General features: G+C 43.0%; 1 protein-coding gene across 2 annotated transcripts in view; it reads left to right on the top strand.

The window, feature by feature from the left end:
* Nucleotides 1-25,919, top strand: part of LOC115093338 (fibrous sheath-interacting protein 2-like) — a 561,966-nt gene that overhangs the window by 355,224 nt on the left and 180,823 nt on the right. Inside the window, exon 1 of one of the 2 annotated variants that reach the window (XM_029604966.1) lies at nucleotides 3,445-3,585. The exons of the other annotated variant lie outside the window; for it this stretch is intronic. The gene's annotated coding sequence lies outside the window, so the exon portion shown is untranslated. Of the gene's footprint in view, nucleotides 1-3,444; nucleotides 3,586-25,919 lie in introns of those variants that run through there. 2 annotated transcript variants of the gene reach the window in all.

Genomic DNA, 25,919 nt, shown 5'->3' with positions numbered 1-25,919 from the left:
GATAGCTTCCAGGCAATAGAAAATCATCTGCGATAGGCAGTAGAGAATCTTCAGAGTGTTCAGGAACATGGGCCCTCGAAGAGCGAGTACCGGTTCCTGTCGGCAATCTGAAATAAAGAAAAGAGAGCGAGGCTCCCGAGGAGCGGGTAACCCTGGTAAGTCCGAGGAGGCAGAGTAGCTTAGGTAGCGAAACCCCTTGCTAACTCGATTCGTTAGGAATTACTGAGACCTTATATATTGGAAGCGGATGACGTCAATTCAGGGGGATGCCCCCGAGGTTCATGTCCTTGCTGGTACATACATCGGAGCGCACTCGCGCGCCCTTCGTCATCAGGCAACATGGCGGATCCACAGCATCATGCCGGTCCGGGGACGCCGGAGGGAGAAGGCAAAGAAACCCGCGGCAGCCAATTGTGTATCAGACCCGGAGGGAGTCTTCACAGAGGGCGGAGTGAGGGCGTCGAGCAGCGATGAACGCAACAGTCTTCTCAACAATCCCAAAGTCTGGAGCCAGTTTATGATTCCACCTATCCTGGAGAACCCCGACTCCATAAGTGGCAAAATCCAGTCCTTCCTGGAAGGATGTTGCAAAATAAAAAATGAAGAAAGGGTGTTCAGGATTGTTCAGTATCCCTATTTTCCTGCATCTCAATGCTCCCCTGTCGGATCCACCACAGTTACTTGAACTTCACCTGAAAGTTCAGATTCTCCTCCAACAACATACAATAGAACAAATCCCAACTTGTAATATAAACAGTGGCTTCTGTTTCCACTACTTCTCAAAACCCAGAAGTGGGGAGGTTTGCGATCCATCATGTATTTCAGATCCAACAGGGAGAATGGATATGTTCCTGGACCTTAAGGATGCCTATGACATATCTCAATCCACCCTTCTTTCTGGCACTACCTTCGCTTTCAGGTGGATTCTATATACTACCAATACAAGGTACTTCCGTTTGACCTGTTAGTTGCTCCCAGGGTCTTCACCAAGTGCCTTGCAATGGTGGCAGGCTACCTCATATGTCAGAAGATCCAGGTCTTCCCTTATCTAGACAACTGGCTGATTACAGCATCCTCTCAAGAAGGAGTTTTACGTGCCCTCCTTACAACAATCAAGCTACTGGAAAACCTCAGATTTCTCATCAACTTTAAAAACTCCAATCTCATTCCAATACAGTGCCTCCAATTCATCAGGCATAGATAGATTATTTGCATAAAAGAGGATTCCTGCCCTCCAAGAGGGCTTAAACCCTTCATCTTCTAGTGAGAAAAATTCTATTGACTCCCTCTTCTACTGCACATCATGTTCTAGTCATCCTTGGCCACATAGCAGCGTCAATACACATAATTCTGATGATGTGACTGTATATTTTCTATCTCCAATGGGGTTTGCACAACCAATGGAACCAGCTTACCCAACTGCTGAACACAGATGTCCACATACCCCCAGAAATGAAACAAGAGCTCAGTTGGTGGCTGCTTCCCTACATTCTTTGGGACAGAGTTCCTCTTCAACCCTTTCCTTATCAATTGATCTTGATGGCTGATACCTCAACCATGGGCTGGGGGGCTTATATCCAATTCTGTTGAAAACAGGGCACTTGGTCCCCTGAAGAATGCTTTCTCCAAATCAACCTTCTGGAACTGAGAGATATGAAGAATGCACTCTGAACATTCATACTTACTCCGAGGGAAGAGTATTCTGATTCAAACAGACAGACTATCAGGTCAATATGTTTTTCATGAACAAACAAGGTGGCATCAGATCCTAGAAGACACTGAAAATATGACAATGGGCAATCAACCATCAGGTGACTCTTCAGGCCACATATCTTCCTGGGGTATCCAACACTCTGGCGGACCAAGTCCACAGTGTTTTTTGTCCTCACAAATGGTCCCTCAGACAATTCATAGCCAACAGACTATTCAAGTTGTGGGATTTATTGATCTCTTTTCAAAACAACAAACTTGATTAATTTTGCTCCATTCTTACAAGTGCACTCAGGTTGGCTCAAGATGCTTTTCTTCAGGTTTGGGGGACAGATCTCGTATATGCTTTTCCACCACTACTACTTATTGTAAGGACATTGCAGAACTTCTTTGAAATCATACATGCATAATTCTCATAGCTCCAGCATGGCTGAGACAAATCTGGTATGCATAACTCATACAACTTTCCATTCATTGTCCAGTTCGCCTCCACTCCCACCCTCTTCTGCTGATTCAAAAAAGCTGTAGCCTGCATCATCCAAATCTTCTATCTTTCAATCTCATTGCTTGAATGTTGACCGCTAAGCGATAGCTGACCTTGTTCCTTCATAATGCTATGGAAGATATTGGCCTCTCTTCCAGGAAACCTTCTAGATACAATTATTCCTGTAAATGAAATAGATATTCTCATGGTGCACCCAAAATGGCTTAGCCCCGCTCTCCTGTGAGCTGCAACACCTATTGTCATACTTGCACCTCCTGTTAGACTCCAGACTAATGACATTTTCAGCTAGGGTTTACCTGAGTGCTATTGTGGCCTATCATAATTCTGTCAATAACAGACCCTTCTCCATACACCCTCTGGTATCCAAATTCATGACGGGCTTGTTACATATAAAGTCATCGATGCACAATACACTGTCCCTTGGGATTTGAATATTGACCTTACCCATTTGTTGAGACCAGTTTTTGAACTGTTGGACATGACAACCCTTAAGCACCTCACATGGAAGGTGGTTGACCTTGTCACTGTCACATCAGCATGCAGAGTTAGTGTGTTGCAAGCTTCGGTGCATTACTCACTTTCTTTTCAGTTTTTTCATGACAACGTGGTACTTCATAAACATCCAAAGTTCTTCAGCTTTTCATATCAGTTGATTGTTCAACCAATGTTTTTCCTGTGGCCACCTGCTCACAATGTTGAGAAAACTCTTCACACCTTGGACTGCAGGACAGCACTGACCAACTATTAAAGGAGAACTCAACCGCACTGACAAGAATCCAACTTTTTGTATTCTATGCCCCAAACAGGCTAGGAATAACAGTCTTCAAATGTATTTTATCTAACTGGATAATTGAATAATTAGTCTGAGATGCATGTCCTCCTCCATAGAGATCAACTACATGGATAGTTAGCTTTGACATAGACTGAGAAGGCTTCTCAATACCCAGGTGAGACCTCCCACACATGCTCAATAGAGCTCAAAGCTCTACTTGCATGGAGAGATGAGTCTGTTCAATGCCACTAGAAGATATCACTCACAGATCATGCCTAATTCATCCTGCTATCCACAGAAAACACCGTTTATGGTAAGCAAACTTGCTTTCTACTTCCCTGTGCTATCTTCTATAACTTTATCACTCTTCTAGTGTTCTGTTTAGTGTGGTGGGTAGCCTCTCTGTGGTTGTTTCTTAAGTTAAATATTGCCTGTTTTTAATTATTTTGTAGATTATTTCCACGTTCTATGAAGTTCAACCTTGTATATGACTGATAATTATCCTGAGGCAGCCCTTATCGGGCGAAACATGGCTCATATTGGGATTACAACAGCCTGTGGATGAAATACAGTAGACGGTGGAATAGTATCATCAACTGTATTTATTGCACTTAAGTATTACTGAATTATTATTTTTGAATTGGTAGCATTAAGTGGCTATGCACTTTTCACTTTTTTAAAATACCTACCAGCAAATGAAAACTTGTCAAATAATTATTTTATGAGTTTGGTGCTATAAATAAGAATTTATTATAGTGCAATTAATGTGCTTATCCTTATTGCTATAAAACATTGAACAGGCAAATTATTTTTATTTATTTTTTGTGGAGTCTTAAGCATTTTGGAATAATGCTTTAAGAACATAAGAAATTGCCATACTGGGTCAGACCAAAAGTCCATCAAACCCAGCATCATGCTTCCAACAGTGGCCAATCCAGGCTACAAGTACCTTGCAAGTACCCAAACACTAAGTAGATCCCATGCTACTGATGCCAGAAATAGCAGTGGCTAATCCCTAAGTAAACTTAATTAATAGCAGTTAATGGACTTCTTCTCCAAGAACTTATCCAAACCTATTTTAAACCTAGCTACACTAACTGCACTAACCACATCCCCTGGCAACAAATTCCAGAGCTTAATTGTTCGTTGAGTGAAAAAATAATTTTCTCTAATTAGTTTTAAATGTGCTACTTGCAAATTTCATGGAGTGGAACCTAGTCCTTCTATTATCTGAAAGAGTAAATAACCGATTCACATTTACCTGTTCTAGACCTCCCATCATTTTATTTTATTTATTTAATAATTTTTATATACCGACTTTTCATGTAAACAAATCAAATCGGTTTACAGTGGGTAGCAATTAATCATTTAAAATTATTTGCATTTCCAAAGAAGAAAGAAGTAAATACATTATTTCATAATATAATTAACATAGCAAACTAAATAGTATGCTAAATAATCAAAATTTAAACACTTAGAGAGGTAATACAGTTAGGGTAGAGATAGTATAATAAAAATAATAATAAAAATTTGTACTTTCTATGTTCAGTTCCATTTAAACCGATATGATGTTTCGACGAATACCGGTATATAAAAATGTTTAAATAAATAAAAATATGCATTACCTTGGTATTAAAAAAGAAGTGTAAGATAATTATGCTAACAGTTCTTGGTAGGCTTGTTCAAAAAGCCAAGTTTTAATCCCCTTTTAAAATAATTTGATGTCAGCTTCTAGTCGTAATTCCTGCGGGATAGAGTTCCATAGAAGGGGTCCAGCAATAGAGATAGATCTTTCTCTTGCATTATTTAGGTGGGCAATTTTGGGGGAAGGATCCCTGTTCCGGTTGATCTGGTGGTTCTTGAGGGGGTGTGGAAGTGAAGTGAAGAGGTTAGCCATTCAATTTTAAAGACCTCTATCATATACACCCTCAGCTGTCTCTTCTCTAAGCTGAACAGCCCTAAACTCTTTAGCCTTTCCTCATAGGGGAGCTGTTCCATCCCCTTTATCATTTTAGTCACCCTTCTCTATACTTTCTCCAGTTCAACTCTATCTTTCTTGAGATGCGGCGACCAGAATTGTACACAGTACTCAAAGTTTGGACTCACCATGGAGCGACAGAGGCATTATGACATTTTATTCAAGATTCCTTTCCTAATAATTCCTAACTTTCTGTTTGCTGTTTTGACTGCCACAGCACACTGATGATTTCAATGTATTATCCACTATGATGCCTAGCTCTTTTTCCTGGGTGTTAGCACCTAATATGGAACCTAACATCGTGTAACTACAGCATGGGTTATTTTCCCCTATATGCATCACCTTGCACTTGTCCATATTAAATTTGATATGCCATTTGGATGCCCAATCTTCCAGTCTTGCAAAGTCCTCTTGCAATTTATCACACTCCACTTGTGATTTAACTACTCTGAATAATTTTGTATCATCTGAAAATTTGATAACCTCACTCATTGTATTCCTTTCCAGATCATTTATAAATGTATTAAAAAGCACCTGACCAAGTACAGATCCGTGAGGCCCTCCAATGTTTACCCTTTTCCACTGAGAAAATTTACCATTTAATCCTACTCTCTGTTTCCTGTCTTTTAACCAGTTTGTAATCCACGAAAGGACATTGCCTCCTATCCCATAACTTTTTAGTTTTCTTAGAAGCCTCTCATGAGGGACTTTGTTAAACGCATTCTGAAAATCCAAATACACTACATCTACCGGTTCACCTTTATCCACATGTTTATTAACCCCTTCAAAAAAATGAAGCAGATTTGTGAGGCAAGACTTCCCTTGGGTAAATCCATGCTGACTGTGTTCTGTTAAACCATGTCTTTCTATATGCTCTGTGATTTTGATCTTAGAATAGTTTCCATTATTTTTCCCGACACTGAAGTCAGGCTCACTGGTCTATAGTTTCCTGGATTGCCCCTGGAGCCCTTTTTAAATATTGGGGTTATATTGAACACCCTCCAGTCTTCAGGTACAATGGATGATTTTAATGGTAGGTTACAATTTTTAACTAATAGATCAGAAATTCATTTTTGAGTTCCTTCAGTACACTACGATGCATACCATCCAGTCCAGGTGATTTGCTACTCTTTAGTTTATTAATCTGGCCTACTACATCTTCCAGGTTCACAGTGATTTGGTTCAATTTATCTGACTCATCACCCTTGAAAACCATCTCCAGAAACAGTATCTACCCAATATCTTCATTAGTAAACACAGAAGCAAAGAATTCATTTAGTCTTTATGCAATGGCCTTACCTTCCCTAAGAGCCCATTTAATCCCTCAGTCATCTAACGGCTTTCTTTTTTTGTTCCTTTAACTATTGAGCCATGGCACAGGTTTGAGTGCCAGGTTGAGATGCCCAGGATCAAATGCATTGGCTGTAAGATCAGGGTAGTTAAACATAATAAATGTAACTTCCTAATAATCATGGGTCCAATATATATCCAAAAGCTCAGTGCCAGTGAATTCCCCACTCAGATAAGGTGCTACCCTTAGAGTCCAGTGTGGCTTAGGTCAGGCTGCTGCTTCTGCATTTCTAAAAAGGTTATAAGGAAGGCTTCTAGATCATCTTCTGGCTCCATATTCATAAGCAGCCGCTCAGACCTGATCAGTGTAAGCTCTCAGATATGAACTGCTCTAGTGGGGCCATGGCTGCTTCCCCTGCTGCAATCGTAGATGTAACTGTTAAAATAATTATTGAGTGGTTTAATGATGGGTCTCCAGCTATTGCTGCACTTCTTGATGGTGTAATTGTGCTTCCTGCTGTTTGACTGTCATCTGTTTGTATTTTGAATTATGTATGTTGCCATATGGAAATCACTTACAGGTAACTTTTGAAAGCCATGCATGGGCGTCCATGTGCACCCGGTTCCCGGTGCGTGTGCACATGGACATGCTGATTTTATAACATGCATGCGACGCTGTGCTCATGTTATAAAATCTGATACCCGAGCGCACATGCGTGCCTGATTTTATATCTGTGGGTGTATTTGTGCAAGGGTTCTCACTCATGTGCGCAGGGGGGGTGAATTTTATTTAAAAGCGCACAGTGATGCAATCGGGCTTTCCCCAATTCCCTCCCAGTCCACTCCAATAAAGGAGCGGACTAAGAGGAAACTTCCCTAACCCCTAACTACCCTTCCTCCCTTTTCCCCTCTCCACCTCGACCCCTAAGCCCCCCCTAACTGATCAAATTTTTTTTGTTTTGATACTTACCTGCTCTGATGAGCAGAACTAAGTTCTGCGCACCAGCTGGGTGCTGGCACATGCTTCACCAGGACAGCGTTATTAGGTGCCCAGATCCTGCCCCTGCCCTTCCCGGCCTGCCCAACTCTTCTGCGCATACTAGAAGATACACGTGTGGCCTGGCCACTCTGAAAATGTGCTTGGTGTGCGCACAGCCTGGCCACACATGTATCTCTGGCATTTAAAATCGTCCCCTTAGGTTTTAAGCGATTAACAACTTTTAATAAAGATAAAGATCTAGTGAGTGAGTTGCTGCTGGAGATGCTGTTCTAAAATCTAGTGTAAGAGTTATTCTGCTTCTGTCTTTTGACCCCTGCTACCTTGGGATTAGTCAAATAAAAGGGTAATCATCCTCCAGTCTCCTCAGAGCCTCATGTACTGAAAACTATTGCTTCTACTTATCACTTCTATAATGTACTTGTTGTATACAGTGCTGTACAAAAACACATGAGACAGTACCTTCATAGTAGAGTGTACAATCTAATGAAGAGAAACATTCAGGGCAAGCATACTGCATATCTATTAAATTCAGCAGATGATTAACGATCCCACTGCTGTTATTATACATGAAGAGAGCAGACCTAGACATGATTGGGCATATATCCTGGCTATTAACTAAGTCCGGAACAAAGATAATGCCTATAAAAATAGCGGACACGTTATCTAACTGCAGAATAGTTTCAGTGCAAATAAGGGAAACAAGTGTAAGACTACCTCAAAGACAGCTAAGATAGTGTTAGAGAATAAAGTTATTTTTATATACTTTTTAATTTGTATACAAAATAAAGCATAGCATTCCCAGAAATCAACAATCACCTTTCTTAATGCGTGGAATACATCTGAACTGTGCCTCTAGGATGGTATTTTTTAACAGTGACCATGCCTCTTGCACACTCTTTACCTTTGTAGGTGCACCTTTCAGGTTTTTTAAACTATTTTTCTCATTTTATCAAAGTTTCCGTTTTAAAAGTTTACTGCTAGAGATGTGGATTTACTTACTGTTCCCCTTCCAGTCATTAATTCAGATTTGATCATATTATGATCACTATTGCCGAGTGGCCCCACCACTGTTACCTCTCTCACCAAATCCTGTGCTCCACTGAGAATTAGATCTAAAATAGCTCCCTCTCTCATCGGTTCCTGAACCAATTGCTCCATAAAACTGTCATTTATTCCATCCAGGAACTTTATCTCTCTAGCGTGACCCGATGATACATTTACCCAGTCAGCAGTGGGGTAATTGAAATCTCCCATTATTACTGCACTACCAATTTGGTTAGCTTCCCTAATTTCTCTTAACATTTCACTGTCCATCTCATCATCTTGACCAGGTAACCGGTAGTATACTCCTATCACTATACTCCTCCCCAACATTTAAGAACATAAGAAATTGCCATCCTGGGTCAGACCAAGGGTCCATCAAGCCCAGCATCCTGTTTCCAACAGTGGCCAATTCAGGCTACAAGAACCTGGCAAGTACCAGAAACTAAGTATATCCCATGCTACTGATGCTAGTAATAGCAGTGGCTATTTTCTAAGTCAGCTTGATTAATAGCAGGTAATGGACTTCTCCTCCAAGAACTTATCCAAGCTGTTTTTAAACCCAGCTACACTAACTGCACTAACCACATTCACTGGTAACAAATTCCAGAATTTAATTGTGCAATGAGTGAAAAAGAACTTTCTCCCATTAGTCTTAAATGTGCTACATGCTAAATTCATGGAGTGCCCCCTAGTCTTTCTATTATCCGAAAGAGTAAATAACCAATTCACATTTACCCATTCTAGACCTCTCATGATTTTAAACACCTCTATCATATCCCCCCTCAGCCATCTCTTCTCCAAGCTGAAAAGTCCTAACCTCTTTAGTCTTTCCTCATAGGGGAGCTGTTCCATTCCCTTTATCATTTTGATCTTCCTTCTCTGTATCTTTTCTAGTGCAACAATATCTTTTTTGAGATGCAGATACCAGAATTGTACACAGTATCAAAGGTGCAGTCCCACCATTGAGCGATACAGAGGCATTATGACATTTACCATTTCATTCTCTTCCTAATAATTCCTAAAATTCTGTTTGCTTTTTGACTGCCACAGCACACTGAGCCAATGATTTTAATGTATTATCCATTATGATGCCTAGAACATTTTCTTGGTTGGTAGCTCCTAATATAGAAACTAACAATGTATAACTATAGCATGGGTTATTTTTCCTTATGTGCATCACCTTGCACTTGTCCACGTTAAATTTCATTTGCCATTTGGATGTCCAATCTTCCTGTCTTGCAAGGTCCTCCTGCAATTTATCACAAGTTAATAGCTAAAGCCAGAAGAATGCTGGGCTGCATACAGAGAGAATTAACCAGCAGGAAAAAGGAGATGATAATTCCCTTATACAGGTCCTTGGTAAGGCCTCACTTGGACTTCTGTGTTCAGTTCTGGAGTCTGTCTCAAAAAGGGTAGAGACAGTACAGAGTAGAGATGTGCATTCATTTACAACGAATGTGACCTCCACAATGAATAGGTCCCTATTCGTTTCATTTGTGGGCCCACAAAATGAATGACAACCCCCCCATGAATGATACATATCATATTAGTTACATTTCTTTTGGTTCACAGTGCTTTCTTATCAGCCTTTTGCAATAAGAGAAGGCCATGTGGGAGTATTTATTTATTTATTTATTTATAAACTTTTTTATACCGGCATTCGTAGGACATATTATGTCGGTTTACAAATAACTGAGAAAGGAAAGGAAATTACAATGAACAGGGGAGGGGTATCCATAGCAATCAGCCCTTTCCTGTGAGTCATAAGTGACCTCACAGCCCTGTCATAGAGTGGGTCAAACAGGTTGGCAAGGAGACCAGAATGCCAACATATCGGAGCGAAGCATTTTTTTAATTAAGCCAATCGCTGCTCAGTGGACCTAGTGATGCTGATCCTGGTGTTTTTCCTACCTGTGCCAGGGATATGAGCAGAGGCAAGCAAGTGGGCCATCTAAGTAATTCTGGAATGATGCATCATATGCAGAAGCAATACCCAATAGTACTGCCATCTGGGGGTGGTGGCAGTACCTGTCAGGGGACCCCTTTTTCCAGGCAGTATAAAGTGGTTGAAAAGGAGCAGAGTCACCCCACGCCCGCAGCCCCTTCCAGCAGTCAGGTGGCAGGCCTGTCATGCGTCAGAAGCAACAACCCACCATGGAGGAAATGGGGTGGTGTTTGGTAGCCTCAAAAGTTGTAACCAGGAGCATTGGGGAAATGATTGCCCTTGATGACCAGCCCTTGCAGATAGTGGAGAATGAGGGTTTCAAGCATTTGCTGAAGGTCTTAGTTCCAAATTACAAAGTCCGCTCCAGAACCACATTTAGCAGAAAGGTCATCCCCAGCCTGTACGGCCAGTGTCGCAGTCGCATCCAAGCGCTGCTAGCTAAGGCAGAGGGGAGTGTGCATTTCACCTGCGATATCTGGAGCGCACTGAATGCTGCTCATGCTTACCTCTCACTGACAGCACACTGTTGGGACTTGGCTGAGGCAGGAGCAGGCAGCAGCTCTATTAGTGAACAAGTATCAGGGTGGAGGTGGGCTTTACTGCACACCCACCTGACAGACGAGGCCCATACCTCTGCCAATATTCTATCATGCATCAGAGGCATGCTGGAGGGCTGGCAGCTACACCAGAGACAATACCCAACACAACAGGGAATCCTATAACTCGTCACACTGATTAGTTATTGCATATAATATATCATCATAATCCAATTAATAAAATTTATCATATTCTTATTATTCAATTTCCAAAACTGTAAACATTTTATTATATTGCACTTATCATCATACACACAAAAATATTTTAATTACAAAATCTTATAACAGCATCATGTCAAACAGTACATATTAAACAGTACATATCAAACATAAGAACATAAGAAATTGCCATGCCGGGTCAGACCAAGGGTCCATCAAGCCCAACATCCTGTTTCCAACAGAGGCCAAAAACCAGGCCACAAGAACCTAGCAATTACCCAAACACTAAGAAGAACCCATGCTACTGATGCAATTAATAGCAGTGGCTAGTCCCTAAGTATAATTGATTAATAGCCATTAATGGACTTCTCCTCCAAGAACTTATCCAAACCTTTTTTGAACCCAGCTACACTAACTGCACTAACCACCTCCTCTGGCAACAAATTCCAGAGCTTTATTGTGCGTTGAGTGAAAAAGAATTTTCTCCGATTAGTCTTAAATGTGTTACTTGCTAACTTCATGGAATGCCCCCTAGTCCTTCTATTATTCGAAAGTGTAAATAACCGAGTCACATCTACTCGTTCAAGACCTCTCATGATCTTAAAGACCTCTATCATATCCCCCCTCAGCCGTCTCTTCTCCAAGCTGAACAGCCCTAACCTCTTCAGCCTTTCCTCATAGGGGAGCCGTTCCATCCCCTTTCTCATTTTGGTTGCCCTTCTCTGTACCTTCTCCATCGCAACTATATCTTTTTTGAGATGCGGCGACCAGAATTGTACACAGTATTCAAGGTGCGGTCTCACCATGGAGCGATACAGAGGCATTATGACATTTTCCGTTCTATTAACCATTCCCTTCCTAATAATTCCTAACATTCTATTTGCTTTTTTGACTGCTGCAGCACACTGAGCCGACGATTTTAAAGTATTATCCACTATGATGCCTAGATCTTTCTCCTGGGTGGTAGCTCCCAATATGGAACCTAACATTGTGTAACTACAGCAAGGGTTATTTTTCCCTATATGCAACACCTTGCACTTGTCCACATTAAATTTCATCTGCCATTTGGATGCCCAATCCTTCAGCCTTACAAGGTCCTCCTGTAATGAATCACAGTCTGCCTGTGATTTAACTACTCTGAATAATTTTGTATCATCCGCAAATTTGATAACCTCACTCGTCGTATTCCTTTCCAGATCATTTATATATATATTGAAAAGCACCGGTCCAAGTACAGATCCCTGAGGCACTCCACTGTTTACCCTTTTCCACTGAGAAAATTGACCATTTAATCCTACTTTCTGTTTCCTGTCTTTTAACCATTTTGTAATCCATGAAAGGATATCGCCTCCTATCCCATGACTTTTTAGTTTTTGTAGAAGCCTCTCATGAGGGACTTTGTCAAACGCCTTCTGAAAATCCAAATACACTACATCTACCGGTTCACCTTTATCCACATGTCTATTAACCCCTTCAAAAAAATGAAGCAGATTTGTTAGGCAAGACTTCCCTTGGGTAAATCCATGTTGACTGTGTCCCATTAAATCATGTCTTTCTATATGCTCTACGATTTTGTTCTTGAGAATAGTTTCCACTATTTTTCCCGGCACTGAAGTCAGGCTCACTGGTCTATAGTTACCCGGATCGCCCCTGGAGTCTTTTTTAAATATTGGGGTTACATTGGCCACCCTCCAGTCTTCAGGTACAATGGATGATTTTAATGATAGGTTACAAATTTTAACTAATATACCCTCATTTTGAAAACATGTATTGTAATGACTTTACTATAGACATTGTCTGGACATGCCTTCATTAATAACGACCCATACCCTCAACCCTAACCCACTAATAACATATAATCACATTCACTCATCATTCACTCCTCTAAAAATCACAGCACCCGCCTCAATGGTCTATAAATGTTACCCGATGATCTTTGTCAGTTAATTAACAAAACACTTCCACCCTGTATATATATATACTCCAATTTCCTTGTTCCCACGATGCTTCCTTATTTTCCACAGAAATTTTGAAATAGATCACCCTGCATATTCTTCAATTTCCTTGTTCCAACGATACTTCTATGTTCTCACAAAGATTTTTTAAGATAGATCACCCAACAAGGCTCCTTGTTTCACCCTGATCGGGCTTCCTCAGGGGAATCTTATGTCATTTCTTAATTCCAACCATACACATTTTTCTCAAGAACGGCTCTCTGAAACACATATCAACAATAATTCTATCAATCACTGTTCTCCAAATATTCAACCCGATAAAGAAGCGTACAACTACTTACTTAATACACCGTACAATAACCACATGCCCGGACCCAAAATACCGCCGTTTCTCAACAATGTCTGTAAACATAAACAAATTATATACTATCTTACCACAACCACCTAAAAGATCACAGACCTCATAAATATTTTTGCTACATACCTGGACTCCTCTGATTTCACTGCCTTTTATCACTTCGAAAACATTTCAACCAACATACCGCTCACCCGATACTCAACCCGATCTTTCTGCAAACATATTCAGAACAACTACTTAATATCATCTCAAGGTTGAACCACAACCTCTCCCCAAGTTATAAATACTTACACTACCACACCACGCAATGTACCTGAATTAGCAGCAGCTATCCAAACGCCGTTTTTTTCTTTTTTCATATCTTTCCACTAGACGAGATGGTAACCACTCCCAACCACCGTCCTGATAGCTTCCTCTACATTCGAAATACCTCCATCGAATACTAATGTGATTATATGTTATTAGTGGGTTAGGGTTGAGGGTATGGGTCGTTATTAATGAGGGCATGTCTGGACAATATGGGGCGGATTTTAAAAGCCCTGCTTGTGTAAATCCGCCCGGATTTACGCGAGCAGGGCCTTGCGCACCGGCGCGCCTATTTTCCATAGGCCTGCCGGCGCGCGCAGAGCCCCGGGACTCGCGTAAGTCCCGGGGTTTTTTGTCGGGGGCGTGTCGGGAGCGGGGCCGATCGGCACGGTGTTTTGGGGGCGGGACGCAGTGTTTCGGGGGCGGGCCCGGGGGCGTGGTTTCGGCCCGGGGCAGTCCGGGGGCGTGGCTGCGCCCTCTGGAACCGCCCCCGGGTTGTGTCTCGGTGCGCCAGCGGCCCGCTGGCGCGCGTGGATTTACATCTCCCTCCGGGAGGCGTAAATCCGTGGACAAAGGTAGGGGGGGTTTAAATAAGGCCCGGGGGGAGATTTTAGTTAGAGGAAGGGAGGGGAAGGTGAGGGGAGGGCGAAAGAGAGTTTCCTCCGAGGCTGCTCCGATTTCGGAGCGGTCTCGGAGGGAACGGAGGCAGGCTGCGCGGCTCGGCGCGCGCCGGCTGCCCAAAATTGGCAGCCTTGCATGCGCCGATCCTGGATTTTAGCAGATACGCGCGGCTACGCGCGTATCTACTAAAATCCAGCGTACTTTTGTTTGCGACTGGTGCGCCAACAAAAGTACGCGAACGCGCATTTTTTAAAAATCTACCCCTATGTGTAGTAAAGTCATTACAATACATGTTTTCAAAATGAGGGTATATGTATATGGTGACAAGAGACGCGATCTGGCGGTTGTGGGGGATTTGAATTGCGGCGCGCGGACTATTCTGAATCGGTGTCGGGAGTGGGCAGTGGAAGGTGGAACAGGTGAAGGTGAAGACAAGATGGAAGAAACAGTACATGATGTCAAAACGTGAAGCATTTCTGCAAGCTACTGTGGAAGAATCTGTGGAAAACTTCTTACATTTTATTCAGCTTCATAAAGATGGTTCCAACCCTTTTGATCTGAATGAATTGCTGCAGGAATTACCACGGAAACAGAAAGAAGAATTATGGGAAAGATTAAAGAAATTATTAATAGACACCTTGTTGGCGAATCCTGTGGAAAAATGGCACAGGGTGGAAGATAATAGTGAACAGATGGAAGCAGACAGTCCTTCAGCTCTGAGACAAGTCGTAGCCATTATCGATGGAGTAACAACTGTGGTCACTGCTTCCATACCTGTAGTAGATGAAAATGTGAGTTATGAAGCTCTCCAGGAAAGTGCTGTCATATTAAATGGTATCTTACAGCTATTGCCTAAAAGTGAAGCAGTCCTTCAACTTGCCATCCAACTTTTATGTGAAGCTTGGTGGGAGAAAGGATTGGAAGGAAAAGAAGAGCTGGTGAAATGTGCTTTTATCTTGCTTGTAAGAGAGAGCCTCAAGGAGAAAAGCACGGGTTCAGATATAAACCGTCTGTGGTGTTTTCATCAGGCCCTTCTAACATTTGATTATTGTAGTGACGAAAGCAGTGACTTAAAAGACTTGCTGCTTCAGTGCTTTATGAGTGTTATCCATATCAAAAAAGAAGAGTGAAAAAGATTTCTGAGTTTTCTGTTCAGCTGGAATTCTAGCTTCATTAAAATGATCCATGGGACCATTAAAAATCAACTGCAGTGCTTTCCACAGTCCCTGATGGTAAACATTGCAGAAATCTATTTCCGGGCTTGGAAGAAGGCTTCTGGGAGTATTTTGGAGACTGTTGAATATATTTGCATACAGGACTTCATGCACCATGGAGTTCATCTTCCCAGGAATTCTCCTGTGCATACTAAAGTGCGAAAGGTTCTGCCTAAGGATGTGGAAGATGTAGTGATTTTTGCAAGGAAATAATCAAGCTGGAAGTCATATGCTTTCACCAAGCCTACCCTGATCCACCAGACAATCATTAGTTGCTCTTCTCTCTTACCAAGTCTTGGCATTCATCTTCATGAACAATGGATTCTGGCACTTCCAGGTTAAAGCACCTTAAGCTTTAACACGTACTCAATCGTATCTCTTTATAATTATTCACCTGCCTTTATCTTCTTTCCAGCTTGTTTTAAGCTTCCAAGTTCTTTATTCCTTGTTGATTGTAACTTTTTGACTTATTCCTATCTTTTGTTATCTATTGTTTACCAGAATTGTTACTTCAGTTTACCCTTGTTAAATGTAAACCGATCCGATATGGTTATTTACTATGAAGGTCGGTATAAAAAACTGTTAAATAAAATAAATAAATAAATAATAATACTGTTTGATATGTACTGTTTTGATATGTACTGTTTGACATGATGCTGTTATAAGATTGTGTAATTAAGAAATGTTGTGTGTATGATGATAAGTGCAATATAATAAAATGTTTACAGTTTTGGAAATCGAATAATAAGAATATGATAAATTTTATTAATTGGATTATGATGATATATTATATGCAATAACAAATCAGTGTGACGAGTCATAGGATTCCCTGTTGTGTTGGGTATTGTGGCTATTGGGGGGGGGGATCTGTGAGTTCTCTCAGAGTTGTTGTGCCAGATTAAGCTACACCAGAGAGCCAGGAATCTTCAAGCAGGGTTCTTTGTCACAGACAATGGTGCAAACATGGTAAAGGCAATATCCAACGGGGGCTTTTAGAACATCCAATGTTTTGCACACACTCTGCACCTGGTAGTGAAGTCACTCTGGGGTTGGAGTCCAAGCACCAAGACAATGAATACCTGCAGACGTTAATACAGAAGTGCAGGAACATAGCAGGGTACTTCCACAGAAGTGTGAAGGCGGGGCAGGTTCTCCGTGAAAAGCAGACTAATTTGGGGATGCCTCACAAGCGTCTCATTCAAGACATTGGCACCCGGTAGAATTCCACCTATTTGATGCTGCAGAGGATAGTGGAGCAGCAGACACCTCTTCCTGGTCTTTTTCTGGAATTGGAGATAGGTGTGCATAGTCCCCTAGGGTATCATGATTGGGTAGTCATGAGTCAGCTGGTAAAAATCCTGAAGCCCTTCAAGGATGCCACGGAGGAGCTGCATTCCAGAAGTGCCACCTTGGGTGACATCATCCCTATAGTTAATATTCTGGAGGAAAATTTGGAAGGCTTTAAACAGGAAGAGTGAATGACAGAAAGGTGCTGTGTTGTCTGGACTTTTTGTAGAAGCAGGTGCAAGAGAGTTTACAACCTTTAACAAAACATGTGAAAGGGAAACTCGCCCTACAGTCCGATTGTCTCATATTTTGAAGTACCTGCTGATAGAAAAGGTCTGTGAACAGGATCGCCATAGGCAGAGACAGATTAGGCATGAAGCAGAGGAGGAAACAGCGGGCACTTCAGAGAGTAGTGTAAGCCCAAGCAGGAGCAGCACGCTGTCAGTGACAGCTAGTACTTCCTCCTCCACGTCAGTATGTCAAAGCCATGTTGCCCCTAAAAAATCATCTCTTCTGGGACAGGCTAGAGCAAAAGCAGCTGACAAGAAAGACTCTCAGCCCACCCAAGAAAAGGAGACACCAGCACAAATGTCAGTGACACGGTATCTCAAAAGCCCACTGAGGACATGGAAACAGATCCGCTGGCATATTGGACAAACAAGTCCACTGTCTGGCCACGCCTAGCCAAAGTGGCTCAGTGATATCTGTCCTGTCCACCAACCAGTGTACCCAGTGAACGTGTCCTTTCAATGACAGGGGATATCATGAGCCCTCATCTCTCAAGGCTGGCACCAGAGTTGATGGAAAAGCTAGTGTTTTTGAAAATAAACATGCCTTTTCTTGCGTTTCCAGATTTTCCCTGTGAATGGCAAGATGAATAAAAGCACTTTAAAGCCTTGCAGCAGCAGCTCTGCCTGCTTCATATGCTGCAGATATGGACCTGACTTCATTTACCCTGACTCCTTGTCTTGCCCCTATCAACACCATAGGGGCCTGAGCTCATGCGCTGTGCCTGTCTGTCTCACCCCTTATGTCACTTCAAGGGCCTGACCTCATGCGTTGTGCCCGTCTGTCTCGTGCCTTATGTCACTACAAGGGCCTGACCTCATTGCTGTCCCTGTCTGTCTCGCCCCTTATGTCACTAACAGGGCCTGACCTCATTGCTGTGCCTGTCTGTCTCGCCCCTTATGTCACTACAAGGGCCTGACCTCATGCGCTGTGCCTGTATGTCTCGCCCCTTATGTCACTACAAGGGCCTGACCTCATGCGCTGTATCTGTCTGTCTTGCCCCTTATGTCACTACAAGGGCCTGACCTCATGCGCTGTGCCTGTCTGTCTTGCCCCTTATGTCACTGATCTGGATACATACAGGGAAGGGAAAATTGGTTCTTACCTGCTAATTTTCGTTCCTGTAGTACCACAGATCAGTCCAGAGTCCTGCCCTTTTCAGTGTGAAGATAATGGCGAGTCCGCTTGATCAATACTTCTTTATATTCTCTACAGACAAGTTCTTCAAAGTTTTTCGAAGTTTTCAAGGGTTCTGATCCTACTTGGGGTTAGTAATCGGGTTTTTATTACCGGTCATAGCTGGTATGAGGTTCACAATGTTCTGGTTAATTAATTTTAAGATATTCTGCTTTGATACCACGTAATACTGACGGACTGTAGGTGGCACCTGAGGGTATAGGACAGAGGCTCTGTCTCCATCTGCTGGTGGGGAGGCAAAACCCAGGAGTCTGGATTGACCCATGTTGAACTGCTGTTCAAATGGAACTCTTCTCTACGTCGGCCTTCAAAGTTCTTGCTTGAATATTTGCTACTACCACCAAGATCTGCACCTGCGGCGGCTCCACCCGGGCCCTCACCCTTTCTGTCTCTACCGTGGCGGCCCTCCTACTCGTCATGGCTTAGCCCCCGTGACTCTCCTGGCCGGCGACGGCCGGGTATGGGCCCAGCCCTCCAACGCCATCCATTTTCAGGGCTAGTTGATTCAGCAGGTGAGTTGTTACATACTCCTTAGCAGATTCCGACTTCCATGGCCACCATCCTGGAGTCTGATGTGCATCGGCATCAGGCGCCTTATCCCGGCGATTGCTTCATCTGCAGCGCCAGTTCTGCTTACCAAAAGTGGCCCACTAGGCACTCGCATTCCATACCCAGCTCCATGCCTGCAAGCCGAGCATCTTACCTATTTAAAGTTTGAGAATAGGTTGAGATCATTTCGGCCCCAAGACCTCTAATCATTCGCTTTACCAGATAAAACTGGGGGACAGCCCGAGCACCAGCTATCCTGAGGGAAACTTCAGAGGGAACCAGCTACTAGATGGTTCGATTAGTCTTTTGCCCCTTTACCCAGATCGGACGACCGATTTGCACATCAGGACCGCTATGGACCTCCATCAGAGTTTCCTCTGGCTTCACCCTGCCCAGGCATAGTTCACCATCTTTTGGGTCCTATTACGCGCCTTCATGCTCCACCTCCCCGATGGGGCAGGTGATACGGGCTGGTGGTGTGCCTGCTGCTGGGATGCGGTGGGATCCCACCTCAGCCAGCGCACGCCAGCCCTCACCTACATTGCACCACAGGATTTCGGGAGGCCCTCCGACTAGCGCGCATGTTGGCTCCTTGGTCCGTGTTTCAAGACAGGTTGGGTGTGTCACCGACATCACCTCGGACCCCTGGTGCCCAGCATGGGCCTCCCGCCCGGCGGCGTGACGTAATCAGGGCGCACTGAGCACAGTCATGCCAGGAACGGGGGCCCCCATCCCCTTTCCCCCGCCCCACCCCCCCTCGTGAGTGGGAGGGGGGTTCCGGAGGAGGGCGCGGAGGTGGTCATCTCCCTCGGCCCCAGGAGAAACAGCGAAGCTGCTGCCGAGGGGGGGCTATAACATGTGCCGCCAGAGCGGAGAGCCACCTGCCCCCCTGAGGCCTTCCCAGCCGACCTGGAGCTGGTCGCGGCTTACCACCACAGAGGAAATGAACCTTGCATGGGCCGGGGCCATCTGGGATGCATAGCCCACCCAAGGGGGATCCACCACCCCGGTCTGACCGACCTCTTAACGGTTTAACGTCCTCTTGAACTCTCTCTTCAAAGTTCTTTTCAACTTTCCCTTATGGTACTTGTTGACTATCAGTCTCCTGCTGGTATTTAGCCTTAGATGAAGTTTACCACCCGCTTTGGGCTGCATTCCCAAACAACCCGACTCCGAGAAAACCTGGTCCCAGCGCACTTGGGGCCGCTACCGGCCTAACACTGTCCGCGGGCAGAGCCTCGTCTTGACTTGCCTGCCTGTCATACCCCTCTCAATAGCACAGGCACCTGACTACCTCCACCGTGCCTGCCTGCCTTGCCCTTATCAACACCACAGGGACCTGACTATCTCCACTGTGCTTGCCTGTCTTGCCCCTATCAACACCAGAGGGGCCTGTCTATCTCCACTGTGTCTGCCTGTCATGCCCCTATCAATACCACAGGGACCTGACTACCTCCACTGTGCCTGACTGTCTTGCCCCGATCAACACCAGAACATAAGAACATAAGAAATTGCCATGATGGGTCAGATCAGGGGTCCACCAAGCCCAGCATCCTGTTTCCAACAGAAGCCAAACCAGGCCACAAGAACCTGGCAATTACCCAAACAATAAGAAGATCCCATGCTCCTGATGCGAATAATAGCAGTGGCTATTCCCTAAGTAAACTTGATTAATAGCAGTTAATGGACTTCTCCTCCAAGAACTTATCCAAACCTTTTTTGAACCCAGCTAACTAACCCACCCTAACTGCACTAACCACATCCTCTGGCAATAAATTCCAGAGCTTAATTGTGCATTGAGTGAAAAAGAATTTTCTCCGTTTTGTTTTAAATGTGCTACTTGCTAACTTCATGGAATGCCCCCTAGTCCTTCTATTATCTGAAAGTGTAAATAACCGATTCACATCTACTCATTCAAGACCCCTCATGATCTTAAAGACCTCTATCATATCCCCCCTCATCCGTCTCTTCTTCATGTTGAACAGGCCTAACTTCTTCAGCCTTTCCTTATAGGGGAGCTGTTCCATCCCCTTTAACATTTTGGTTGCCCTTCTCTGTACCTTCTCCATTGCAACTATATCTTTTTTGAGATGGGCGACCAGAATTGTACACAGTATTCAAGGTGCGGTCTCACCATGGAGCGATACAGAGGCGTTATGAAATTTTCCGTTTTGTTAACCATTCCTTTCCTAATAATTCCTAACATTCTGTTTGATTTTTTGATTGCTGTAGCACACTGAGCCGACGATTTTAAAGTATTATCCACTATGATGCCTAGATCTTTTTCCTGAGTAGTAGTTCCTAATATGGAACCTAACATCATGTATCTACAGCAAGGGTTATTTTTCCCTATATGCAACACCTTGCATTTGTCCACATTAAATTTCATCTGCCATTTGTATGCCCAATCTTCCAGTCTTGCAAGGTCCTCCTGTAATGTATCACAGTCTGCTTGTGATTTAACTACTCTGAATAATTTTGTATCGTCTGCAAATTTGATAATCTCACTCGTTGTATTCCTTTCCAGATCATTTATATATATATTGAAAAGCACCGGTCCAAGTACAGATCCCTGAAGCACTCCACTGTTTACCCATTTCTACTGAGATAATTGACCATTTAATCCTACTCTCTATTTCCTGTCTTTTAACCAGTTTGTAATCCACAAAAGGACATCACCTCCTATCCCATGACTTTTTAGTTTTCTTAGAAGCCTCTCATGAGGGACTTTGTCAAACGCCTTCTGAAAATCCAAATACACTACATCTACCAGTTCACCTTTATCCACATATTTATTAACCCCTTCAAAAAAATGAAACAGATTTGTTAGGCAAGACTTCCCTAGGGTAAATCCATGTTGACTGTGTTCCATTAAACCATATCTTTCTATATGCTCTACGATTTTGATATTTAGAATAGTTTCCATTATTTTTCCGGCACTGAAGTCAGGCTCACTGGTCTATAGTTACGCGGATCGCCACTGGAGCCCTTTTTAAATATTGGGGTTACATTGGTCATCCTCCAGTCTTCAGGTACAATGAATTATTTTAATGATAGGTTATATAACTAATAAATCAGAAATTTCATTTTTTAGTTCCTTCAGTACCCTAGGATGCATAGCATCTGGTCCGGGTGATTTGCTACTCTTTAGTTTGTCAATCTGGCCTACTACATCTTCTAGGGTCACAGTGATTTGGTTCAGTTCATCTGACTCATCACCCTTGAAAACCATCTCCCGGAACTGGTATCTCCCCAACATCCTCATTAGTAAACACAGAAGCAAAGAATTCATTTAGTCTTTCTGCAATGACTTTATCTTCCCTAAGAGCCCCTTTAACCCCTCTGTCATCTAATGGTCCATCCGACTCCCTCACAGGTTTCTTGCTTCGGATATATTTTTAAAAGTTTTTATTATTAGTTTTTTCCTCTATGGCCAATTTCATTTCAAATTCTCTCTTCGCCTGTCTTATCAATAAGAACATAAGAAAATGCCATAATGGGTCAGACCAAGGGTCTATCAAGCCCAGCATCCTGTTTCCAACAGTGGCCAATCCAGGCCATAAGAGCCTGGCAAGTACCCAAAAACTAAGTCTATTCCATGTTACCATTGCTAATGGCAGTGGCTATTCTCTACGTGAACTTAATAGCAGGTAATGGACTTCTCCTCCAAGAACTTATCCAATCCTTTTTTAAACACCACTATACTAACTGCATTAACCACATCCTCTGGCAACAAATTCCAGAGTTTAATTGTGCGTTGAGTAAAAAAGAACTTTCTCCGATTAGTTTTAAATGTGCCCCATGCTAACTTCATGGAGTGCCCCCTAGTCTTTCTACTATCCGAAAGAGTAAATAACTGATTCACATCTACCCGTTCTAGACCTCTCATGATTTTAAACATCTCTATCATATCCCCCCTCAGCCGTCTCTTCTCCAAGCTGAAAAGTCCTAACCTCTTTAGTCTTTCCTCATAGGGGAGCTGTTTGATGCCAGAGGATGTGGTTAGTGCAGTTAGTATAGCTGTGTTTAAAAAAGGATTGGATAAGTTCTTAGACGAGAAGTCCATTACCTGCTATTAAGTTCACTTAGAGAATAGCCACTGCCATTAGCAATGGTAATATGGAATAGACTTAGTTTTTGGGGTACTTGCCAGGTTCTTATGGCCCGGATTGGCCACTGTTGGAAACAGGATGCTGGGCTTGATGGACCCTTGGTCTGACCCAGTATGGCATGTTCTTATGTCTTATGTCCTTTTACATACTTAAACCAATTTAACAAGAGGGTTGGTTTCCATGAGCTTTCCTATTTTATACTAGATGACTCCCTGTCACCACAAAAAAACTGAATGTAAAAATGCAATATATCTCCTATGTCTGCTCTAAAATCTTTTAAGTTTATGATTTGCAAGCCCAATATCTTATTAGCTTCTATCCAGATTCAATGTTAGCCAGCCAGAGAAAGCTGACGAAACCAAACTGTCTGGAAAAATCTACTAAATTAAATTTACTTACTGTAACATTTCTCCACAACTTTAAATCCTCATACCTTAAACCAGTTCTCCCCCCCCCCCCCCCCCCCCCCCCCGTGTCCTACTGTGCATATGAATCGCATGGAGCTTTACCCTTCCACCTTCTCTTTACCTGCAAACACAGTTAATTCTCCAGCTCCCAGTGCCCTTTCAAGTTCTGAAACTGCCATAACAATTGTAATGCAGACCCTAATCACTGCAATGCTTTACACTACGGCAGAAATCTGACATAAATAAAAAAAACAGATAGCAAACTCTACTTTCCCAAAAACTTTCCCTTTTTTATGTTCCTCTAATAATCCCTCATCCTCACAAGCAGGGCAAGGGCTTACAACCATAGGCTAACTGGCACTGTTTTTAAACCTCCTTGTATAGTTTTTCCAGTACACATTAATTAATAAATATACAGACAAATAATTCAAAATCACTCTTTATAAGTTCTCATTACATATAATAGTCTACAAATGGGTGTCCCTAAAGTAGATCAAAATGAATAGTGCACTGTTATATACAATTGGCCAAAAAAGAAATCTTTTACTTATTTAACTAGAAATTAAATTTGCAAATTAATTATATAGGCATGAGTAACTACTTACAGATCTGTCTTCACATGGAGCACTCACTTCTGTTGTCTTCCGGGTACTACTTTTGCAATAACCAGTCATCTAGAAATCTTCTGTTTCTAGGAATTACTTCGCAATAAACAAAACTTCAAACAGCCAATTAAAGTCCAAGTACTAGTGTTAGGTCTGATCCTGTCCTGCAGAGTCAGACATAAGACTGTCCAATCGATAGCCACAGCCATCAAGTCCCTGTTAGGGTGCCATAATGTTAAGTGCCACGCCATTCTTTATGGCGCTTATGGCCAGGGAGACAAGAACACTTAGATTTCTATTGAAAACATAATTTTTTATTGAACAATATAAGTATTCTTGGGAGATGCTGATGCCATGCCTCTGACAACCTATCCACCATCATCTCATCGTATTCAGGAATTAATCCTTCTTTTATAGATAACATTCAGTATTGAACAAAGGTAGAAGGTTCTGCAGAGGTGCGTGATTGCCCAAAGAACTATTTACAGAGGTTGTCATGTCAGCCCTATGTGACTACTCCTGAACTGCCCTGATTAGTTTTCCCAGGAGGTGGGGCTCATTAGGTGGGGCCCATTTACCAATCACTCTCTAGATAGTCCTTTGTTCTGTTAGAATCTTGCTGATCAAGGTAATTAACATATCTGTGGCTGTGTTTATAGAAAACTCCTGAGAATAGTGTCTTTTATTGTGACCGGATAGCCTCAAGCTCCTGTCGTTGGTTTCTTCTTTGATTGACCTGATGAGTAAGGAGCCAGGTTAATTGCATGAATAAGGAGCCAGATTAATTGCATGTCCAGATATCATGAGCTTTCTGCAAGTCATTCTCAGCAAGTCACTTTGAGTTCATTCAGCCAAAGCAGGCTAAGAAAACCCGAGGATTCTGGGGGGTTTTCTTTCCCCATGTTGGTTTTCTATTCAGGCACACATCAGACCATATGCTGAATATCTATGGGAGAAATAGTAGGAAGATTAGCGAGAACTGAATTAGATAACAGTTCTGGGGATACATGTTTTCTTTTATAGAAAATTTGAGAGTTATGAGGTTGTTGGAGCGCTGTACTTTTAAGAGTTCCAGAAAAAGACAGAACAAAGTGGTCTGACCAAGGAACAGGTTGGCAAGATATTTTGATAGAGGAGTTAAGAATAAAAGATGGGTTACAGAAAAGTAGATCTAAAGTATGTCCGCATGTATGAGTGGGTTGATCATTTAGTTGTTTCCAGCCCAGTCCAGACATAGCATGAAGAAAGTGAGAAGTAGAAAGACGGGGAGGAGTAGTGTCAACATGGATATTAAAGTCACCTGCTATCAAGGGTTGAGTAAGATCAACTGGTAAAGAGGATATGTTTCTAATAATGGAGATATGTCTGAACTTAACAGTTTAGGTGGACAATAGATCACACAAAAGTTGGCCACTGTAGTAGAAATAAGTAAGGGGCAGATTTTAAAAGCCCTACGTGGGTAAATCCAGTTGGATTTATGCGCGTAGGGGGGGTTACTGAGCGCCGAGCCGATTTTGCATAGGCTCGGCAACGCGCGCAAGCCCCGGGATGTGCATATGTCCCGGGGCTTGAAAAAAGGGGCGGGGAATGGGCGGTCCGGGGCATGGCCAGAGGCCTCCGTAGGACCTCTAGGCTGGGGGATTGTGCGCCGGCACTCGGCCGGCAGGTGCAACTTACATAACAAAGATATGGGGGGGTTTAGGTAGGGCTGGGGGCAGGTTAGGGAGGGGAAGGGAGCGGAAGGTGGGGGGGGGGGGCGAAAGGAAAGTTCCTCTGATTTCGGAGCAGCCTCTGAGGGAACAGGGAAAGCCATCGGAGGGAACAGGGAAAGCCATCAGAGCTCCCCTAGGGCTCAGTTTGCACAAGGGGCACCCCCTTGCGTGCACCAACCCCGGATTTTATAACATGCGCGTGGCTGTACGCGCATGTTATAAAATCGGGCGTACCTCTTAAAATCCAGCCCTTAGATTTCATAGGGTCCAGTAGAAGGGATTTTTTTTTACAAGGGAGAAGGGGGGATC

Source organism: Rhinatrema bivittatum, chromosome 6, assembly GCF_901001135.1.
Source record: "Rhinatrema bivittatum chromosome 6, aRhiBiv1.1, whole genome shotgun sequence".
Taxonomy (NCBI): Eukaryota; Metazoa; Chordata; class Amphibia; order Gymnophiona; family Rhinatrematidae; genus Rhinatrema; species Rhinatrema bivittatum.
The sequence above is the reverse complement of the archived record's forward strand: the minus strand, read 5'-3'. Positions and strand labels throughout refer to the sequence as shown.